Raw genomic sequence first — 20,747 nt, 5'->3', positions numbered from 1 at the left:
ATTAGCTACCAATACCTACAATTAAATAAACTAAACTAAATTACAAAAAAACCCCACTAAATTACAAAAAATAAAAAAAGATTACAAGAATATTAGGCTAATTACACCTACTCTAAGCCCCCTAATAAAATGAAAAAGCCCCCCAAAATAATAAAGGTCCCTACCCTATTCTAAACTAAAATGTAACCAGCTCTTTTACCAGCCCTTAAAAGGGCTTTTTGCGGGGCATGACCCAAAGTAATCAGCTCTTTTGCCAGTAAGAAAAAAATACAACCCCCCAACATTAAAACCCACCACCCACATACCCTTACTCTAACCCAAACCCCCCTTAAATAAACCTAACAATACCCCCCTGAAGATCTCCCTACCTTGAGTCGTCTTCATCCAGCCGGGCCGAAGTCTTCATCCGATGGGGCAGAAGAGGACATCCAGACAGGCAGAAGTCTTCATCCTATCCGGGCAGAAGAGGACATCCGGACCGGCAGACATCTTCATCCAAGCGGCATCTTCTATCTTCATCCATCCGGAGCGGAGCCATCTTCTTCCAGCCGACCCGGATCCATCCTCTTCAACCGATGCCTACTCGCCGAATGAAGATTCCTTTAAATGACGTCATCCAAGATGGCGTCCCTCGAATTCCAATTGGCTGATAGGATTCTATCAGCCAATCGGAATTAAGGTAGGAAAAATCTGATTGGCTGATTGAATCAGCCAATCAGATTGAGCTCGCATTCTATTGGCTGATCGGAACAGCCAATAGAATGCAAGCTCAATCTGATTAGCTGATTGGATCAGCCAATCGGATTGAACTTGAATCTGATTGGCTGATTTAATCAGCCAATTAAATTTTTCCTACCTTAATTCCGATTGGCTGATAGAATCCTATCAGCCAATCGGAATTCGAGGGACGCCATCTTGGATGACGTAATTTAAAGGAACCTTCATTCGACGAGTAGGTGTCGGTTGAAGAGGATGGGTCCGCGTTGGCTGGAAGAAGATGCCTCTGCTCCGCTCCGGATGGCTGAAGATAGAAGATGCCGCTTGAATGAAGATGTCTGCCGGTCCGGATGTCCTCTTCTGCCCGGATAGGATGAAGACTTCTGCCGGTCTGGATGTCCTCTTCTGCCCCATCGGATGAAGACTTTGGCCCGGCTGGGTGAAGACGACTCAAGGTAGGGAGATCTTCAGGGGGGTAGTGTTAGGTTTATTTAAGGGGGGTTTGGGTTAGAGTAGGGGTATGTGGGTGGTGGGTTTTAATGTTGGGGGGGTTGTATTTTTTTTTTTCCAGCAAAAGAGCTGATTACTTTGGGGCATGCCCCGCAAAAAGCCCTTTTAAGGGCTGGTAAAAGAGCTGGTTACTTTTTAATTTAGAATAGGGTAGGGACCTTTATTATTTTGGGGGGCTTTTTTATTTTATTAGGGGGCTTAGAGTAGGTGTAATCTTTTTTTATTTTTTGTAATTTAGTGGGTTTTTTTGTAATTTAGTTCAGTTTATTTAAGTGTATGTAATTGTAGGTAATTTATTTAATTAATTTATTGATAGTGTAGTGTTAGGTTTAATTGTAACTTAGGTTAGGATTTATTTTACAGGTAATTTTTTAATTATTTTAACTAGGTAGCTATTAAATAGTTAATAACTATTTAATAGCTATTGTACCTAGTTAAAATAAATACAAAGTTGCCTGTAAAATTAATATAAATCCTAAAATAGCTACAATATAATTATTCATTGTATTGTAGCTATATTAGGGTTTATTTTACAGGTAAGTATTTAGTTTTAAATAGGAATACTTTAGTTAATAAGATTTAATTTATTTTGTTAGATTAAAATTATATTTAACTTAGGGGGGTGTTAGGGTTAGGGTTAGACTTAGCTTTAGGGGTTAATACATTTATTATAGTAGCGGCGAGGTCCGGTCGGCAGATTAGGGGTTAATACTTGAAGTTAGGTGGCGGCGATGTTAGGGAGGGCAGATTAGGGGTTAATACTATTTATTATAGTGTTTGCGAGGCAGGAGTGCGGCAGTTTAGGGGTTAAAACATTTATTATAGTAGCGGCGAGGTCAGGTCGGCAGATTAGGGGTTAATAATTGTAGGTAAGGTAGCGGCGACGTTGGGGGGCAGATTAGGGGTTAATAAATATTATGTAGGTGTCAGCGATGTTAGGGGCAGCAGATTAGGGGTTCATAGGGATAATGTAGGTGGCGGCGATGTGCGGTCGGCAGATTAGGGGTTAAAAATATTTATTATAGTGGCGGCGATGTGGGGGGACCTCGGTTTAGGGGTACATAGGTAGTTTATGGGTGTTAGTGTACTTTAGAGCACTGTAGTTAAGAGCTTTATAAACCAACGTTAGCCCATAAAGCTCTTAACTACTGACTTTTTTTGGCAGTAGGAGTCTTGTCGGTAGAGGCTCTAAATACCGGCGTTAGGAAGATCCCATTGAAAAGATAGGATACGCAATTGGCGTAAGGGCATCTGCGGTAAGGAAAAGTCACGGCTTGAAAGTGAGCGTTAGACCCTTTCCTGTCTGACTCTAAATACCAGCGGGTGGCCAAAAGCAGCGTTAGGACCCCTTAACGCTACTTTTGACGGCTAACGCAGAACTCTAAATCTAGGCATAAGTATTTAATAATACAGAATTAGGTCATCTAATTCTGTATTATTAAATACTTGTGTTTTAAGACCCGGAGAGTGCGTCCTTTATTTACTTTTTATATATATATATATACAGTGGATATAAAAAGTCTACACACCCCTGTTAAAATGTCAGGTTTCAGTGATGTAAAAAAATGAGACAAAGATAAATCATTTCAGAACTTTTTCCACCTTAAATGTGACCTATAAACTGTACAACTCAATCGAAAAACAAACTGAAATCTTTTAGGTAAAGGGAAATAAAAATACAAAAATAAAATAATATGGTTGCATAAGTGTGAACACCCTTAAACTAATACTTTATTGAAGCACGTTTTGATTTTATTACAGCACTCAGTCTTTTTGGGTATGAGTTTTTCAGCATGGCACATCTTGACTTGGCAAGATTTGCCCACTCTTCTTTGCAAAAACACTCTAAATCTATCAGAATGCGAGGGCATCTCCTGTGCACAGCCCTCTTCAGATCACCCCACAGATTTTGAATTGGATTCAGGTCTGGGCTCTGGCTGGGCCATCCCAAAACTTTAATCTTCTTCTGGTGAAGCCATTCCTTTGTTGATTTGGATGTATGCTTTGGGTCGTTGTCATGCTGAAAGATGAAGTTCCTCTTCATGTTCTGCTTTCTAGCAGAAGCCTGAAGGTTTTGTGCCAATATTGTCTGGTATTTGGAACTGTTCATAATTCCCTCTACCTTGACTAAGGCCCCAGTTCCAGCTGAAGAAAAACAGCCCCAAAGCATGATGCTGCCACCACCATGCTACACTGTGGGTATGGTGTTCTTTTAGTGATATGCAGTGTTGTTTTTGCGCCAAGCATATCTTTTGGAATTATAGCCAAAAAGTTCAACTTTGGTTTCATCAGACCAGAACACCTTTTGCAACATGCTTTTGGGAAACTTCAGATGTGTTTTTGCAAAATTTAGCCGGGCTTGGATGTTTTTTTTTTGTAAGAAAAGGCTTCCGTCTTGCCACTCTACCCCATAGCCCAGACATATGAAGAATATGGGCGATTGTTGTCACATGTACCACACAGTCAGTACTTGCCAGATATTCCTGCAGCTCCTTTAATATTGCTGTAGGCCTCTTGGCAGCCTCCCAGACCAGTTTTCTTCTCGTCTTTTAATCAATTTTGGAGGGACATCCAGTTCTTGGTAATGTCACTGTTGCGCCATATTTTCTTCCCTTGATGATGACTGTCTTCACTGTGTTCCATGGTATATCTAATGCCTTGGAAATTCTTTTGTACCCTTCTCCTGACTGATACCTTTTAACATTGAGATCCCTCTGATGCTTTAGACGCTCTCTGCGGACCATGGCTTTTGCTGTAGGATGCGACTAACAAAATGTCAGGAAAGACCTACTAGAACAGCTGAACTTTATTTGGGGCTAATCAGAGGCATTTTAAATGATGACAGGTGTGTACTGACTCCTATTTAACATGATTTTGAATGTGATTGCTTAATTCTGAACACAGCTACATCCCTAGCTATAAAAGGGTGTTCACACTTATGCAATCATATTATTTTTTTTTTTTATTTTTATTTCCCTTTACCTAAAAGATTTCAGTTTGTTTTTCAATTGAGTTGTACAGTTTATAGGTCACATTAAAGGTGGAAAAGGTTCTGAAATGATTTATCTTTGTCTCATTTTTTTACATCACAGAAACCTGACATTTTAACAGGGGTGTGTAGACTTTTTATATCCACTATATATAAATAAATATATATATATATATATATATATATATATATATATATATATATATATATATATATATATATATATAGGAATATCTATTTTAAATACTAAAAGCATTGTCCCTTATGTGAAGAAGTTTGTCTATCCCAATTTTCATAAATGGGGACCTATATTTTTAATCAATTCAAGGCTGTGGAATTAGTTAAATTCAACAATCATGCAAAACACACTATAAATAAGAGTTTCATATGCATTAAAATACATCAAGTAAATCATATAAATTTAACGTTTTGGTGGCATATATGGTACAAATATACTCAAAACCCACACGGTAACCAAATTTTCTGTTGGACTGGAATGACCTGAAATTTCACCATCCTTTGGAAATCCCCACAAACAGACTACATTCTATTGTGATAATATTAATAGTTGTGATATGTAACAGGTTATAAAGAATTACAGAATCACACTCAACTGTCTTTGCTTTCCAATTTTTGGTATATATTTTAATACATTTTGGAAAGTACCACACAAAGAAAAAAGTCATCCTATGTGTGTTTCGACCATTATGTGGTTAACATTTATTCTTACTTTGAGTTAAGAAATGCCAAAAAAACTATTTAAATCTCATGTTCACACACATCTGATACAGATTCTTCTCTGTTTCACAGTCCATTAAAAACGGGGAGGTTAACTATGTTACTTTCCTTTTGCAGGGCATACATTAAACTGCTTTGTCTGTGGGGTCTTACAGACTTGTTAAAACTGTTCTTACTATAATATCTCAACCTCAAAAGAGATCAGTAACGGAAAATAATGTTTAATGTGGCTTGACCTTATTTATGGATAGAATTTCTTTAGCAAATAAACTAGTGTTTGGAAAGTGTGAGGAAGTGTTTAAAGCAAGTATTAGATGGAACAATATCTAGCTATTTATTTGCAAGCAATACTTTTATTTTGTTCTAACTGTACTCTTTAAAACACTTGTTTCTTTTTTATTATGAGCCTAGGCAATAAAAAAAAAGTAAATTAAGAGGATAACATGGAATAATCTCGTAGGGGCCGAATTATCAAGCTCCGAAAAACTGCTAAGTGCAGTTACTTTATTAAAAAAAATAAAGATGCTACTATCTTTATTTTTTTAACAAAGTATATTACACTTGATTTTGGGGGCATTTGGTGAATATTTATAAAAGTAACCAGAGATCTGATCTCTGGTTAATTTTATAAACGCTAATTGCTACCGTGAGAGATCACCCTTTCAGTGCTGATGTTGCAACCACCATTTGATCCAGCTGCCTTGCTTTATTTTGCAATAAACAAAACTAACCAGAAGAACTTCCACAAAAAAATTAAAATAAATTATACTTTACCTTATATCTGAGTAAGCACTGAGTAAGCTCCTTTCTAACACAAAGTTCAAATAAAATATATCTAAACCCTCGTCAGGGATAGGAAAGGTGTCCGTACACGGACACTGGTGTCCGTGACTGGCCCTTGCAGTGTCCGCCGCCCATTTTGCTGTGGGGAGGGAGGAGTAAGACAGATGAATACTGGTCCTGACTCCTCCTTAACACACGCGGCGCCATGTTTTGCAGGGTTGTGGCCACTCCCACATGATGCCGCTTAGTACCAGATAATGACTCTGAGTGAGACAGAGAGAGAGGGAAGATTCAAGAAGCAAGCTGCCACTGTGTCCCTGGAGCTTTATATGCAAAGGTAAAGCACTTTAACCAGCACCTGAGGTTTATTATAAATAGTATTTAAACAGAAAGACAAGATATAGTAAGGTTGTGAATCAAAACCTTAGTATATCTTTTCTTTCTGATTAAATAATAGGAAAGGGAAAATATTTAGTGAGAATAAAATGAGTGGCTTGTCAAGAGACTGCTAGCAATATTGGGTGATACGTTATGGAATAAATAAAGCCTGAGTGAAATATTGGATGTGTATCTGCATCTGTATAATAACACCCAGCACTATACAAAGACACAGAAGTGACACTGGCACATGTGTATAGCCAGACAAGGGCTGGCTATAGGATCAGTGGTATCTGCATCAGTATAATAAAATTCAGCACTATAAAATAATAGTTTTAATTGTAAATGTATCTTGGTATCCTTCACTAAAGGTCTTTACTTTAGAAAATGTCTGCCACAGCCTTGGCTCGTGCAAATCCCTGAAACTTGTCCAGCCCAGGGATAGGCAAGGTGTCCGTACACGGACACTGGTGTCCGTGACTGGCCCTTGCAGTGTCCGCCGCCCATTTTGCTGTGGGGAGGGAGGAGTAAGACAGATGAATACTGGTCCTGATTCCTCCTTAACACACGCGGCGCCACGTTTCGCAGGATTGTGGCCACTCCCACATGATGCCGCTTAGTACCAGAAAATGACTCTGAGTGAGACAGAGAGAGAGGGAAGATTCAAGAAGCAAGCTGCCACTGTTTCCCTGGAGCTTTATATGCAAAGGTAAAGCACTTTAACCAGCACCTGAGGTTTATTATAAGTAGTATTTAAATAGAAAGAAAAGATATAGTAAGGTTGTGATACATAACCTTGGTATATCTTTTCTTTCTGATTAAATAATAGGAAAGGGAAAATATTTAGTGTGAATAAAGTTAGTTGCTTGTCATGAGACTGCTAGCGATATTGGATGATAAGTTATGGAATAAATAAAGCCTGAGTGAAATGCTGGATGTGTATCTGCATCTGTATAATAACACCCAGCTCTATACAAAGACACAGAAGTGACACTGGCACATGTGTATAGCCAGACAAGGGTTGGTTATAGGGTCAGTGGTATCTGCATCAGTATAATAACACCCAGCACTATATAATGACACTGGCACATGGGTATAGCCAGACAAGGGCTGGTTATAAGGTCAGTGGTATCTGCATCAGTATAATAACACCCAGCACTATACAAAGACACAGAAATGACACTGGCACATGTGTATAGCCAGACAAGGGCTGGTTATAGGATCAGTGGTATCTGCATCAGTATAATAAAATTCAGCACTATAAAATAATAGTTTTAATTTGAAATGTACCTTGGTGTCCTTCACTAAAGGTCTTTACTTTAGAAAATGTCCGCCACAGCCTTGGCTCGTGCCTATCCCTGGTCCAGCCTATACAAACTGGAAAAGTCAATCTGAATTTTATGATGATCAATCATAAGGCTTCCTACTTGCTGAAAAGATTTGTTGGCACCTTTGTTCAGCTTCCTCTTACTCTTAAAACCAGCATAATGGGACTGTATTGCATGGCAGGAACTTTGAGATATTGTATAATGGACAACAAAAAGTCCAGTGCCACTTAAGGAGATGGCCACCCATCTAATATTAAAGAGCAAACATTCAAAAAGATATTCCATGTTCTTCTGTAATCTTGGATCCCACTGCCAGCAATAAAATATCATAATCTTAATATAAACTTTCACTTGTTTAAATAACAGTCACCTAGATTACAAGTTTTGAGCGCTATAGTGAAAGTAAAGAACCCCACAAAAGTGGCGTTATTTAATTCCCTGTAGCGCTGCCATTACAAGTTTAAAAAAAAACACTGCTTGTGCATGTGATATGGAGATTTTAAGCTCCATACCGCTCCCAAAACAAGTGCTGTGTTTGACGTGCTCGTGCACGTTTTCCCCATAGACATCAATGGGGAGAGCCGGCAAAAAAAAAGTCTAACACCTCTGATTGCGGAAACAAAAGCTCCGTAACGCAGCCCCATTGATGTCTATAGGGAAAATAAAAAAAAGTTTAAACCTAACCCTTACATAAACCCCGAGTCTAAACACCCCTAATCTGCTGACCCTGACATCGCCATCGCCGACACCTGCCTATAGTTATTAACCCCAAAGCTGCCGCTCCCGATATTGCCACCACCTAAATAAAGCTATTAACCCCTAAACCTCTGGCCTCCCACATCAATACCACTAAATAAAACTATTAACCCCTAAACCGCCAGCCCCACACATCGCAACAACCTAAATTAAACTATTAACCCCTAACCCTAACGTAACCCTAACCCTAACACCCCATAACTTTAACATAATTAAACTAGATCTAAATTAAACTTATAATTATTAACTAAATAATACCTATTAACCCCTAAACTGCCAATCCCCACATTGCAACAACCTAAATTAAACTTTATTAACCCCTAAACCTAATCCTAACCCTAACATAACCCTAACCCTAAACCTAACCCTAAACCTAAACCCCCTAACTTTAACATAATAAAATTAGATCTAAATTAAAGTTACTATTATTAACTAAATAATACCTATTTAAAACTAAATATATACTTACCTGTGAAATAAAACCTAAGCTAGCTACAATATAACTAATAGTTATATTGTATCTATCTTAGGTTTTATTTTTATTTCACAGGTAAGTTTGTATTTATTTTAACTAGATAGACTAGTTAGTAAATAGTTATTAACTATTTAATAACTACCTAGTTAAAATAAATACAAATTTACCTGTGAAATAAAACCTAAGCTACCTTACACTAAAACCTACCATTACAAAAAAACAAAAACAAAATTATCCAAAAAAATAAAGATTATTCCTATTCTAATACCCTTTAAAAAAAAAAAACACCCCAAAATAAAAAAGCCTAATCTAGAATAAACTACCAAGGGCCCTTAAAATGGTCTTTTGGGGGTCCTTAAAAGGGCCTTTTGTAGGGCATTGCCCTAAAATAAAACAGCTCTTTTGCTCCCAAAAAAATACAAACACCCCCTAACACTATACAAACCCCCACCCCCCAAACTACCAAGGGCCCTTAAAATGGCCTTTTGTAGGGCATTGCCCTGAGATAAACAGCTCTTTTGCTCCCAAAAAAATACAAACACCCCCTAACATATACAAACCCCCACCCCCAAACTACCAAGGGCCCTTAAAAGGGCCTTTTTTAGGGCATTGCTCTGAGATAAACAGCTCTTTTGCTCCAAAAATAAAATACAAACACCCCCTAACACTATACAAACCCCCACCCACAAAGTAAAAAAAAACCTAACTAAAAAATCTAAGCTACCCATTGCCCTGAAAAGGGCATTTGTATGGGCATTGCCCTTAAAAATGACTTTTAGCTCTTTTATTGCCCAGACCCTAAGCTACAAAATAAAACCCACCCAATAAACCCTTAAAAAAGCCTAACCTTAACCTCCTGACAATCGATCCACTTACAGTTTTTGAAGTCCCACTTTAACGATCTTCATCCCGGCGAAGTTTTCATCTAGGCGGCCTCTTCAATCTTCATCCCGGCAGAGATGTCCTGATTTAAGCAGCTCTCATTCTATTGGCTAATTCGAATTAGCCAATAGAATAAGAGCTGCCTAAATCCTATTGGCTGATTTGAATAGTCAATAGGATTTTAGCAACCCTAATTCCTATTGGCTGATTCAAATTTTTCAGCCAATAGGAATGCAAGGGACGCCATCTTGAATCGCGTCCCTTGCACTTAAGTTTCCAGTGTACGGCGGTGACCGTATAAAGAGGATGCTCCGTGCCGGGTTTCTTCAGTATGGACCCGCTCTGCGCCTATGGGATCAAGATAGAAGATGCCGCCTGGATGAAGATTGAAGAGGCCGTCTGGATTAAGACTTCTCGCCGCTTGGATCAGGACATCGCCGCCAGGATGAAGATTGAAGAGGCCGCCTGGATGAAGACTTCGCCGGGATGAAGATCATTCAAGAAGGTCTTCAAAAACTGTAAGTGGATCGTCAGGGGGTTAATGTTACTCTTTTTTAAGGGTTTATTGAGTTAGTTTTATTTTTTAGTTTAGCGTCTGGGCAGTAAAAGAGCTAAATGCCCTTTTAAGGGCAATGGGTAGCTTAGGTTTTTTTAGAAATAGGTTTTTTATTTTGGGGGGTTTGTTGGGTGGTGGGTTTTACTGTTGGGGGGTCTTTGTGTTTTTTTTACAGGTAAAAGAGCTGATATCTTTGGGGCAATGCCCCAAAAAAGGCCCTTTTAAGGGCCATTGATAGTTTAGTGTTGGCTAGGGTTTCTTTTTATTTTGGGTGAGATTTTTTATTTTGATAGGGCTATTAGATTACTTGTAATTCTTTTTTATTTTTGATAATTTCATTTTTTATTTCTTGTTATTTAGTGTTTGTTATTTTTTGTAACTTAGTATTTAGTACTTAGTATTAGTGTTAGGATTTTTTAAATGTGTAGTTTAGTTTAATTTAATTGGTAGTTTAATTTTAGTTTAATAGTTATATTAGTTTAATTGTTAGTTTAAACTTACGGCTAGATTTAGAGTTGGGCGGTAGTCGTGAAAACCAGCGTTAGAGGCTCCTAACGCTGGTTTTTACCGCCCTCTGGTATTTGGAGCCAGTCATTAAAGGGTCTAACGCTCACTTTCCAGCCGCGACTTTTCCATACCGCAGATCCCCTTACGTCAATTGCGTATCCTATCTTTTCAATGGGATCTTTCTAACGCTGGTATTTAGAGTCGTGGCTGAAGTGAGCGTTAGAAATCTAACGACAAAACTCCAGCCGCAGAAAAAAGTCAGTAGTTAAGAGCTTTCTGGGCTAACGCCGGTTTATAAAGCTCTTAACTACTGTGCTCTAAAGTACACTAACACCCATAAACTACCTATGTACCCCTAAACCGAGGTCCCCCCACATCGCCGCCACTATATTTAAATTTTTTAACCCCTAATCTTCCGCTCCGTACACTGCCGCCAACTACGTTATCCCTATGTACCCCTAATCTGCTGCCCCTAACACCGCCGACCCCTATATTATATTTATTAACCCCTAATCTGCCCCCCACAACGTCGCCGCCAGCTACCTACAATAATTAACCCCTAATCTGCCGACCGGAGCTCACCGCTAGTATAATAAATGTATTAACCCCAATCCGCTTGACTCCCGCCTCAATAACCCTATAATAAATAGTATTAACCCCTAATCTGCCCTCCCTACATCGTCGACAGCTAACTTCAAGTATTAACCCCTAATCTGCTGACCGGAGCTCACTGCTACTCTAATAAATGGATTAACCCCTAAAGCTAAGTCTAACCCTAACACTAACACCCCCCTAAGTTAAATATAATTTTTATCTAACGAAATAAATTATGTCTTATTAAATAAATTATTCCTATTTAAATCTAAATACTTACCTGTAAAATAAATCCTAATATAGCTACAATATAAATTATAATTATATCTTAGCTATTTTAGGATTAATATTTATTTTACAGGCAACTTTGTAATTATTTTAACCAGGTACAATAGCTAATAAATAGTTAAGAACTATTTAATAGCTACCTAGTTAAAATAATTACAAAATTACCTGTAAAATAAATCCTAACCTAAGTTACAATTAAACCTAACACTACACTATCAATAAATAAATTAAATAAACTACCTACAATTACCTACAATTAAACCTAACACTACACTATCAATAAATAAATAAATTAAATACAATTCCTACAAATAAATACAATTAAATAAACTAACTAAAGTACAAAAAATAAAAAAGAACTAAGTTACAAAAAATAAAAAAATATTTACAAACATTAGAAAAAAATTACAACAATTTTAAACTAATTACACCTACTCTAAGCCCCCTAATAAAATAACAAAGACCCCCAAAATAAAACAATGCCCAACCCTATTCTAAATTACAAAAGTTCAAAGCTCTTTTACCTTACCAGCCCTTAAAAGGGCCCTTTGCGGGGCATGACCCAAAGAATTCAGCTCTTTTGCCTGTAAAACCCCTAATCTGCTGACCGGAGCTCACTGCTACTCTAATAAATGGATTAACCCCTAAAGCTAAGTCTAACCCTAACACTAACACCCCCCTAAGTTAAATATAATTTTTATCTAACGAAATAAATTAAGTCTTATTAAATAAATTATTCCTATTTAAATCTAAATACTTACCTGTAAAATAAATCCTAATATAGCTACAATATAAATTATAATTATATCTTAGCTATTTTAGGATTAATATTTATTTTACAGGCAACTTTGTAATTATTTTAACCAGGTACAATAGCTAATAAATAGTTAAGAACTATTTAATAGCTACCTAGTTAAAATAATTACAAAATTACCTGTAAAATAAATCCTAACCTAAGTTTCAATTAAACCTAACACTACACTATCAATAAATAAATTAAATAAACTACCTACAATTATCTACAATTAAACCTAACACTACACTATCAATAAATAAATAAATTAAATACAATTCCTACAAATAAATACAATTAAATAAATTAACTAAAGTACAAAAAATAAAAAAGAACTAAGTTACAAAAAATAAAAAAATATTTACAAACATTAGAAAAAAATTACAACAATTTTAAACTAATTACACCTACTCTAAGCCCCCTAATAAAATAACAAAGACCCCCAAAATAAAACAATGCCCTACCCTATTCTAAATTACAAAAGTTCAAAGCTCTTTTACCTTACCAGCCCTTAAAAGGGCCCTTTGCGGGGTATGCCCCAAAGAATTCAGCTCTTTTGCCTGTAAAAAAAAACATACAATACCTCCCCCAACATTACAACCCACCACCCACATACACCTAATCTAACCCAAACCCCCCTTAAATAAACCTAACACTAAGCCCCTGAAGATCTTCCTACCTTGTCTTCACCATGCCAGGTATCATCGATCGTTCCAGGCTCCGAAATCTTCATCCAAGCCCAAGCGGGGGCTAGACATCCATCATCCGGCTGAAGTCTTCTATCTAGCAACGGCTGAAGAAGTCCAGAAGAGGCTCCAAAGTCTTCATCCTATCCGGGAAGAAGAGTAGATCCGGACCGGCAACCATCTTCTTCCAAGCGGCATCTTCTATCTTCATTCGATGACGACCGGCTCCATCTTGAAGACCTCCACCGTGGACCCATCTTCTTCTTCCGACGACTTCCCGACGAATGACGGTTCCTTTAAGGGACGTCATCCAAGATGGCGTCCCTCGAATTCCGATTGGCTGATAGGATTCTATCAGCCAATCGGAATTAAGGTAGGAAAATTCTGATTGGCTGATGGAATCAGCCAATCAGAATCAAGTTCAATCCGATTGGCTGATCCAATCAGCCAATCAGATTGAGCTCACATTCTATTGGCTGTTCCGATCAGCCAATAGAATGCGAGCTCAATATGATTGGCTGATTGGATCAGCCAATCGGATTGAACTTGATTCTGATTGGCTGATTCCATCAGCCAATCAGAATTTTCCTACCTTAATTCTGATTGGCTGATAGAATCCTATCAGCCAATCGGAATTCGAGGGATGCCATCTTGGATGACGTCATTTAAAGGAACCGTCATTCGGCTAGTAGGTGTCGCTTGAAGAGGTTGGATCTGCGTCGGGTGGGAAGAAGATGGCTCCGCTCCACTCCAGAAGAAAGAAGATTGAAGATGCGGCTTGATAGAAGACTTCATCCCGATGATGGACTTCCGACTTCAGCCCGATGACGGATTTCTTCAGCCGCCGCTTGGATCCAGACTTCAGCCCGAGGATGGACGTCACTCTTCAGCCCCCCGCTTGGGCTTGGATCAAGACATCGGAGGCTCTTCTGGACAGATCGGGACCCGGTGAGGTGAAGACAAGGTAGGGAGATCTTCAGGGGCTTAGTGTTAGGTTTATTTAAGGGGGGTTTGGGTTAGATTAGGGGTATGTGGGTGGTGGGTTGTAATGTTGGGGGGGGGGTATTGTATGTGTTTTTTTTACAGGCAAAAGAGCTGAATTCTTTGGGGCATGCCCCGCAAATGGCCCTTTTCAGGGCTGGTAAGGTAAAAGAGCTTTGAATTTTTTTAATTTAGAATAGGGTAGGGCATTTTTTTTTTGGGGGGGGGGGCTTTGTTATTTTATTAGGGGGCTTAGAGTAGGTATAATTAGTTTAAAATTGTTGTAATATTTTTCTAATGTTTGTAAATATTTTTTTCTTTTTTGTAACTTAGTTCTTTTTTATTTTTTGTACTTTAGTTAGTTTATTTCATTGTAGTTATTTGTAGGTATTGTATTTAAATAATTTATTGATAGTGTAGTGTTAGGTTTAATTGTAGATAATTGTAGGTATTTTATTTAATTAATTTATTGATAGTGTAGTGTTAGGTTTAATTGTAACTTAGGTTAGGATTTATTTTACAGGTAATTTTGTAATTATTTTAACTAGGTAACTATTAAATAGTTATTAACTATTTAATAGCTATTGTACCTGGTTAATATAATTACAAAGTTGCTTGTAAAATAAATATTAATCCTAAAATAGCTACAATATAATTATAATTTATATTGTAGCTATATTAGGGTTTATTTTACAGGTAAGTATTTAGCTTTAAATAGGAATACGTTATTTAATAATAGTTAATTTATTTAGTTAGATAAAAATTATATTTAACTTAGGGGGGTGTTAGGGTTAGGGTTAGAATTAGCTTTAGGGTTAATACATTTATTAGAATAGCGGTGAGCTCCAGTCGGAAGATTAGGGGTTAATGTTTGAAGTTAAGTGTTTTGTGATGTTAGGGAGGGCAGATTAGGGGTTAATACTATTTATTATAGGGTTATTGAGGCGGGAGTGAGGCGGATTAGGGTTTAATAACTTTATTATAATAGCGGCGCGGTCCGGGCAGGAGATTAGGGGTTAATAAGTGTAGTTAGGTGGAGGCGACGTTGTGGGGGGCAGATTAGGGGTTAATTTATATAATATAGGGGTCGGCGGTGTTAGGGGTACATAGGGATAATGTAAGTAGCAGCGGTTTACGGAGCGGCAGATTAGGGGTTAAAAAAATATACAGGTGTCAGCGATAGCGGGGGCGGCAGAATAGGGGTTAATAAGTGTAAGGTTAGGGGTGTTTAGAGTCGGGGTACATGTTAGAGTGTTAGGTGCAGACGTAGGAAGTGTTTCCCCATAGAAAACAATAGAAAACAATGGGGCTGCGTTAGGAGCTAAACGTGGCTTTTTTGCAGGTGTTAGGTTTTTTTTCATCTCAAACAGCCCCATTGTTTTCTATGGGGGAATCGTGCACGAGCACGTTTTTGAAGCTGGCCGCGTCTGTAAGCACCGCTGGTATCGAGAGTTGCAGTGGCGTTAAATTATGCTCTACGCTCCCTTTTTGGAGCCTAACGCACTGAAAACCCAGCCATTCTGTGAACTCTAAATACCAGCGGTATTTAACCCCTTAACGACCGAGGACGTGCAGGGTACGTCCTCAAAAAAAAGGCAGTTAACGCCTGAGAACGTACCCTGCACGTCCTCGGTGTGGAAAGCAGCTGGAAGCGATCCTGCTCACTTCCAGCTGCTTTACGGTTATTGCAGTGATGCCTCGATATGGAGGCATCCTGCAGTAACCGTTTTAAGCCATCCGGTGCAGAGAGAGCCACTCTGTGGCTCTCTCTGCACCGGAGATCGGTGGCTTACTGCGTTGGTGGGTGGGAGCCGGACCGGGAGGCGGGTGGCGGCCATCGATGGCCCTTCGTGATGTGGAGGGGGGCGGGATCGTGGGCGGGGAGGCCAGGGGGCGCGCACTGACGCGCACACGTGAACGAGAGGGCGGGGGCGGGCGCGTGCACGGGGAGGGAGCGGGTGGGAACCGCTACACTACAGAAAAAAATTGTAGGAAAATGAGAAAAAAATCGCAAAAAATAAATAAATCAAATAAAAAAAAAAAACATCAGTTAGGTGGTGGGTGTTGGGCTGTGGGGAGGGGGAAGCTACACTACAGAAAAACCGGGTAAAAAATAAAATAAAACATATTTTTTTGCAAACTGGGTACTGGCAGACAGCTGCCAGTACCCAAGATGGCCCCCAATAAGGCAGAGGGGAGGGTTAGAGAGCGGTTTTGGGGGGATCAGGGAGGTCGGGGGCTAAGGGGGGGATCCTACACAGTAGCATATGTAAATATGCTAAAAAAAAAAAATCTTTTATTTTAGTACTGGCAGACTTTCTGCCAGTACTTAAGATGGCGGGGACAATTGTGGGGTGGGGGAGGGAAGGGAGCTGTTTGGGAGGGATCAGGGGGTGGGATGTGTCAGGTGGCAGGCTGATCTCTACACTAAAGCTAAAATTAACCCTGCAAGCTCCATACAAACTCCCTAATTAACCCCTTCACTGCTAGCCATAATACACGTGTGAGGCGCAGCAGCATTTAGCGGTCTTCTAATTACCAGAAAGCAACGCCAAAGTCATATATGGCTGCTTTTTCTGAACAAAGGGGATCCCAGAGAAGCATTTACAACCATTTGTGCCATAATTGCACAAGCTGTTTGTAAATCATTTCAGTGAGAAACCTAAAATTGTGAAAAATGTAACGTTTTTTTTTATTTGATCGCATTTGGCGGTGAAATGGTGGCATGAAATATACCAAAATTGGCCTAGATCAATACTTGGGGTTGTCTACTACACTACACTAAAGCTAAAATTAACCCTACAAGCTCCCTAAAAGCTCCCTAATTAACCCCTTAACTGCTGGGCATAATACACGTGTGGTGCGCAGTGGCATTTAGCGACCTTCTAATTACCAAAAAGCTATATATGTCTGCTATTTCTGAACAAAGGGGATCCCAGAGAAGAATTTACAACCATTTATGCCATAATTGCACAAGCTGTTTGTAAATAATTTCAGTGAGAAACCGAAAGTTTGTGAAAAAATTTGTGAAAAAGTGAACGATTTTTTGTATTTGATCGCATTTGGCGGTGGAATGGTGGAATGAAATATACCAAAATTGTCCTAGATCAATACTTTGGGATGTCTACTAAAAAAAAATATACACATGTCAAGGGATATTCAGCGATTCCTGAAAGATATTAGTGTTCTAATGTAACTAGCGCTAATTTTGAAAAAAAATGGTTTGGAAATAGCAAAGTGCTACTTGTATTTATGGCCCTATAACTTGCAAAAAAAGCAAAGAAGATGTAAACATTGGGTATTTCTAAACTCAGGACAAAATGTAGAAACTATTTAGCATGGGTGTTTTTTGGTGGTTGTAGATATGTAACAGATTTTTGGGGTCAAAGTTAGAAAAAGTGTGTTTTTTTCCATTTTTCCTCATATTTTATAATTTGTTTTATAGTAAATTATAAGATATGATGAAAATAATGGTATCTTTAAAAAGTCCAGTTAATGGTGAGAAAAACGGTATATAATATGTGTGGGTACAGTAAATGAGCAAGAGGAAAATTACAGCTAAACACAAACACCACAAAAATGTAAAAATAGCCTTGGTCCCAAACAGACAGAAAATGGAAAAGTGCTGTAGTCATTAAGGGGTTAAAAGGTGTGGGGGGGAAAAAGCACGCGTAGCTAACGCACCCCTTTGGCCGCAGAACTCTAAATCTAGCCATTAATTTTTTTAATTTGACAGATAAGTTTTAATTTAATTTAAGATAGGGAAATTGTTTTTTTTTTTTTTTTTTTTTTTTAAATACTTTTTTTATTGAGGGTTTTCAAAGTGACAACATAAAGATATGACATATATAAATCTTTACATAACATTGATAATATCTACAATAATACAACAACAAAGGCTAATTAACGCAAATAATGACAGTCAAGATACAATGAATCACCTCATTTTATATTGTTTATATATCGCCATAACAGTAGCTATTAGCTCAGACTATCTTGTAGAAACACCTTCAAAGGAGGCTTTGTAGCTACTAGGTGGACCCCCGTTATTGGTATGGGCATCTGGGAGATTCATATACTGAGTCACCTGGTTCAATGAGCTCTATACACACCTGAAGTGATAAGTGGAAGAAGAGGATAGGGGAAAGAGGAGGGAGGGAGAGGGGGGAAGAAAGAAAAGAGAAAAAAAAAAAAAAAAAGAAAGAAAGAAAAAAAGGAAGGAGAAAGTGTAGAAGCAAAGTAGGTACATTTTAGCTTCAAACTTCAAAAGGAGCCTGAGTTTTCAACATATTCTATCCATCTACCCCAAATTTCAAAGTACTGATCTAATTTGTTTAAGGATCTAAAAACTTACTCTTCCATGTTTTTAATGAATTCCACAATCGCCTTGACCTTCTTTAGAGACGGGGGAGATATTTGCTTCCAATCTCTAGCAATGGCTAATTTTGTGGCTATAAGTATGTAAGAGATAAGGGCTTTATCCGCTTCTGAGAGGGACGGATCACTATGATGCAGGAGACCCATGGCCGGGCCCAGTGGAAGAGACAACCCCAGGTCGCTAAGCATTAGTGTAACGTTTCTCCAGAGACCAGCAATTTTTGGGCACTCCCACCATATATGTATTTGTGTGCCAAGGTTGCCACAGTTCCTCCAACAAGGGGAGAGGCTGAACTATAATATTTATGCAGGGAAACTGGGACTAGGTTCCATCTGGTAATAACTTTAAAATATAGCTCCCATAAAGTTGCACAGTGCAAATGTTTCTTAACCCTGAGTAACTCTCTTAGCCATACATCGATCCCAATGTCCACGCCTAACTCTCTTTCCCAAGCTCTGTATTGGTTGGGTTTGGAGGGCTCTATAGGAGAGATCAGTAGTGTGTAGTGAAATGACAATGCTCCCTTAAATGGTTTGTTAGCTTTCCTTCTCTGTTCCCACTTAGTGGGTGTACGAACAAGCTGTCCCGTCAGACCCCAGGTCCTAAGGATATTTATCGATCTAAGGTATTCAAAATAGAGTGAGTTAGGGAGGGAGAACTTTTGACTAGCTTCCTCAAAGGAAAGTGGCATGTTGTCCCTAAATAGGGCCGAAATAGAAAGATCAGCGGTCTCAGCCCACGCTCCAATGTGGGTCTGTGCAAGAGAGATTAGGACACTACGGATACTATAAGCTGGAGTAGGGTGGGGGGAAATCGTGGCAATATATTCTTTTTAAGATCCCAAAGCTTCAAGGAGTTCAGAATCAGTGGGTGGGTTATTCTTAATGCACATCTCTTGTGCACAGGAATCCATGGGAGATCCGATAGCAAAATACCTCTGGGTAAAAATGATTGCTGTACTTCCTGCCATCTATATGTATTAGCTTTGAAGCTCCAACCTAAAATATGTGATAGCCTTGCAGCATCATGATAAGATAGCACACTAGGTGATGCAAGTCCTCCTCTGTGAATAGGTTGTTGTATAACGGAGGAGGCTATTCTGGGCCTTTTTCCAGCCCAAACATAGGAGGTAATGATACTTTGAAATTTGTTCAAAAGGTGTCTGGGAACTGATATGGGGATGCATCTAAATAGATAGGTCAATTTCGGTAGTAGGGACATTTTGATGGCCGCTATCCTACCAGTGCACGAGAACTCTCTAAACTCCCAATTTTCCAGTAGGGAAATTGTAATTTTAATATAAAGTTAGGGAGGCGTTAAGTTTAGGGGTTACTAGTTTAAATTAGTTTTTTGCGATGTGGGGGGGCTTTCGGTTTAGGGGTTAATAGTTTAAATTAGTTTTTTTTGCGATGTGGGGGCTTTCGGTTCAGGGGTTAATAGTTTTATTTAGTATATTTCATTGTGGGGGGCTTGCGGTTTAGGGGTTAATAGGTTTATTATAGTGGTGGCGGTATAGGGCTTAATAACTTTAGTATAGCAGGGGCAATGTGGGCGGACGACAGATTAGGGGTTAATAATATTGAAATAGTGTTTGCGATGTGGGAGGGCAGCGGTTTAGGGGTTAATAACTTTAGTATAGTGGTGACGATGTCGGGGAGTGGCGAAATAGGGGTTAATAATTTTTTTTAGTTGTCGTGGTGTCGGGAGCGACAGATTAGGGGTTAATAAATGTATTATAGTATTTGCGATGCGGGAGGGCCTCGGTTTAGGGGTTAATAGGTAGTTTATGGGTGTTTAGTGTACTTTGTAACAGTTTAGTTATGAGTTTTATGTTACAGCTTTGTGGTGTAAAACTCATAACTACTTACTTTAGATGGCGGTATGGATCTTTTCGTTTTAGCGTTTAACGCTAACTTTTTAGCCATACCGCAAAACTCGTAATACTGGCGCTATGAGAGTCCCATAAAAAACATATTGCGTTGCGTTACAGGCTAAAAGGTGTGTGGTACACATATACCGACAAGACTTGTAATAGCTGCGGTACTGTTTTAACACTGAAAATGCCATATTTTAAGCGTTACTAGCCACAAAGCAAAACTCATAATCTAGGTGAGTGACTTTTTTATTCTTTATACAGGCACATGTTTGTATGCAGCTTCCAACCCATGGACTTGCACTAAAACCTAGATAAGGCTAAATTGATTTGATGTCCGATGATGATGGAAATCCTGACCTTTTTTTGGCCACACATATACATAGTTATTCACTTGAAAATATGGAAAAGTTAAGCGTCTTTTTATTTTGGCAAATTCAACCATTTGTTCAAAGGAGAATTGCCTGGTATTTCGGGGGTTGGACTGACCTTACTTGGCGGGATCAGACTGATATGCTTCAGGAAAGTTTTCCTT

Source organism: Bombina bombina, chromosome 2, assembly GCF_027579735.1.
Source record: "Bombina bombina isolate aBomBom1 chromosome 2, aBomBom1.pri, whole genome shotgun sequence".
Lineage (NCBI taxonomy): Eukaryota > Metazoa > Chordata > Amphibia > Anura > Bombinatoridae > Bombina > Bombina bombina.
This window is presented reverse-complemented; position numbering follows the sequence as displayed.